This window comes from Grammomys surdaster, unplaced genomic scaffold (genome assembly GCF_004785775.1).
Source record: "Grammomys surdaster isolate TR1022 unplaced genomic scaffold, NIH_TR_1.0 103844, whole genome shotgun sequence".
NCBI classification, from domain to species: Eukaryota; Metazoa; Chordata; class Mammalia; order Rodentia; family Muridae; genus Grammomys; species Grammomys surdaster.
Genome location: NW_021609426.1, coordinates 16,371 through 19,942, shown reverse-complemented (window position 1 = coordinate 19,942; position 3,572 = coordinate 16,371). Strand labels below are relative to the sequence as shown.

Below are 3,572 nucleotides of genomic sequence, written 5' to 3'. Positions count from 1 at the left end.
ATTCTAACAACAAGTTGTGATGCTGCCCACGGTGTGCACCATTTCACATAGGATTATTCTTAATCTCTGCTTATAATAATCAAACATCATTGAATCACACTCACAAGATTTTTAATTCCACTACATAAAATGTAATTCTGATTTGTCTATATCAAGTTATAGAGAATAAAGAGTTATCTTAAAGATGCTTCCAGAAGTTTTATTATTGAAGATTTGATATCTAGGAGCATAGCTTTTGATACACACAAAACAGCAACAGAACAATAGAGATCTATATTGTATTCCCTTGTGTTTTTAGAAATTGTGTGTGTAAGATCTATTTCCTGTCTCCTTGTGATATCCCATTTCATCTAACCACCTGTGTACCCCCTCCCATTAAGCTAAGTTTTATTTACTTTTTAACTTTTTTTGGGATTTCACATCAATTTCATATCTCCCTTCCTTTTTAACTGCCTCCTCAACCTTGCAAACTATTCCATCCCCAAGCCCAGAAAAATAATCTTTCATGGAGTTCCAGTGTGTCACAGTGTATACCCCATTAAACACTGTTGTCTATTCTTTGCCTGCAGTGTTAATTGCAATGAATTTTTGGCCTGCTACAAGATTCTTCTGGATGCTTTTACACTATCCTGATTGGAATATCATTGGGACTCCTATTGGGTACACTGTGGTTGCCTGTGTCATGGTGGTCCTGTAGTTTTCCATTTGTAGGATTTACCCCATCATGCACTCTAGTAAGTACACCATCAGTGAGGTAGATGTTGTGGTGGGCCAGTTCAAAACCCTGGATCTAGGCCTGAGGTTATCTCATCTGGTCAGTCCTGCTGTCTCATTCTTATGTCATTGTTGTTGGCTTACCAGCAACCTCCACAACCAGGACCAGCTCTATCTTGCTGTCCAGGTGAGGTGCAGTGCTAACTCTTTTTTAGGATGCAGCTGGTGATGGATATGACTTGTTCTCCCACTCTCATGACCCCAGGACCAGCTCTTCTTCCTCTCATAGATGGGGGGTGATAAAGGAGGGTAGGGGCATGTCTCTCCCTTGTCCACACCATTTCCCAGCAGACAAGAAGCAGGGCCAGCTCTACTGTGCTCTTGCCATTGGGACTATCTCACCTGCAACCTAAACATTCAGGGCCAGCTCCAATATTTTGCCTAGGTGAGATGCAGGAGCTGGCCCACTACATCCTGTGGCAGATGATTATCTGTATTAGCACTCGTGCTCTCATGACCCCACTGAGGCCAACTCTTCTGTGCCCTCTGCAAGAAGCAAGGGCAAAAGGGGATGATGTGATTACTCTCTCACTCCCAATGCACAACAGACAAGCAGCAGGGCCAGCTCTTCCACACTCATGCCCTCAAGGCTAGCTCACTTACAACCCTCATATCTAGGGTTAGCTCTCCTATGCTGTCCAGGTGAGGTGCAAGGTCTGCTCACTGGAATGCTGCAGCTGGCAAGGGACAGAGCCAGATCTCCCTCTGATGTCACTGGGGACAGATTCCCTGCCTGTTGTAGGTGGCAATGGATTAGGGGGTGATCTCTCCCTTCTCTAGTCACCACATGGCAGAGAAGTAGCAGAGCCAGTTTTCTTATGACCAGGCCCTGAGGGCCACCTTTTCTGCCTGCTGCCATCAGGGTCAGCTTTACAGTGTCACCTAGGCGAGTTGCAGTGTCTGCTGTCCTGAGTGCTCCACATGAAGAGGGCAGGGCCTGCTATTCTGTTTTAATGAGTGCAGGAGTGGTAGAAAAGGAAAGCTGACAGGAAAGTGTGCAGAAGCCTCTAGTAGCAGGAGAGAGAGAAAGAGAAAGAGACAGAGAGAGAGAGAGAGAGAGAGAGAGAGAGAGAGAGAGAGAGAGACAGAGAGACAGAGAGAGAGACAGAGAGAGAGAGACAGAGAGAGAGAGAGAGAGAGAGAGAGAGACAGAGAGAGAGAAAGAGAGAGAGGAGCAGAGAGGAGCAGAGAGGACAGAGAGGACAAGAGGAGAGAGTGTAGAGAAAGAAAAGAGATAAGGGAAGAGGAGAGGAGAGAGAGAATAGAGTGGGAGAGAGAGGAGAAAAAGAAGAGAGAAAGTCCAAGTTCAAGCCTGGAAGCTTGCCTGTCAGCCTATACCCAAAAACATTGCCTGTGTGTTTTTTTTACATGCCTTTCAGATAGTGTTGCTTCCAGTGGTGAAACATCCTCTTGTGTTGAGTTTGAACCTGGCACCTTCTCGTGTATTCTGGTTCCAGGCAGAGATCATCTAAGGAATGATCTGTTTCCCAGGCCTGCCTGGGAATAGACTGGTGGTCATCTCAGTCTAGCTCCTTATCTGGGCCTCACAGTGCCACTCTGGTGGTTGTCTTGGGCTCTCTACTTGCTATGTCTGCCAGAGTTCCCCATGCAAGTTGCCCCTTTCACTCCTGCCCACGGACCTTGGTCCTAGTGTGGTTGTTCTAATATCTGTCACTCTGTCCTAGGAGACTGTCTGGGCCTGCCTAGTCTGGTTGTCTTCTCAGGTTTACTGCTTTCATGGAATGCTAGGCTACTAATCATTCAGATGTTCATAGGTCAAAAGGCTGACCAGAGACATAGCCTCTCTCTTCTCTGCCACCTGCTGACACACATGTGACACAGAAGCAATAATCCTCTAGGGTGCAGGAGTACACAATAATCTGAATTTTGTTAAGGGAGGTATTAAAATATATGGTCCTCAACCTTTGCTGCTCTGTCACCAACTCTTTCAGCCCCAGCAGTCCCACATTTTAGTAACCAATAGAACTGCCAAGATCCCATACTAAGCCCAGCACTGTCTGGCCACCTGGCCCCTGCCTGATATTTTCACCTCAACAGGCTCTCTAGTGGGGCAGAGTTCCTGAGTTCCCCTTGTTTCCACAGCATCCCCACTAAGCCACCCTCCACCTTGCAGTGAACTGTTATAACACCCATCAACTGGTAGAAACAAAACACTTGTAGCTTATAATTAACCAGTCAGATTTATATATATACTCAAATATAGTAAATACTCAAATCACAAGAAGTCCACACAATAATTTCAAGGCCAGTTGATATACAAGATGCCCACACAGATTAGACAAGTCATCCCAATTATTCTAACCCTATAAGATAGTCATAACTACCTGTGGCTACTTAAAGCCATGCTGGTTCATGTCTGCCTCCATCTTTGCCTTCCTCTTCACTCCCCTGTCCCCCCCATATCCTTCTTTCTCTCCCACTGTGCTCTACTTTCCTTTTCCCTGTCCAATCTCAGGCCTCCACACTAATATCTAAATAAATTGGACAGGGAAGTTCCTGCTACAGAATTACTATAATTTTATACACCAGAGAAGAATAATAAAGTCAGAAGATATGATACCAATTTTCTAGGCCTCCGATTTTCTTATTTAGGCCTCATATTTTCTTATTTATGCTGTTCTTTAAGTGTTTACATAAATTCTGAACTGAGTTTACTAACTTTCAAAACTCTTTCAAGAATATTAAATCCATTACATTGAGTTTATTTGCAAATTGGAGATGACATACTTTTAAAAGACATTTATGAGACTAGAGAGAATGCTCAGTGATTCAGAGCA

At 44.5% G+C, this 3,572-nt stretch overlaps 1 non-coding gene across 1 annotated transcript; it reads right to left on the bottom strand.

The window, feature by feature from the left end:
- Window positions 1-2,515: 2,515 nt before the first annotated feature.
- Window positions 2,516-2,641, bottom strand: LOC114635427. Its single transcript, XR_003713468.1, has one exon. It is a non-coding gene; the product is annotated as a small nucleolar RNA SNORA17 (small nucleolar RNA).
- Window positions 2,642-3,572: the final 931 nt, after the last annotated feature.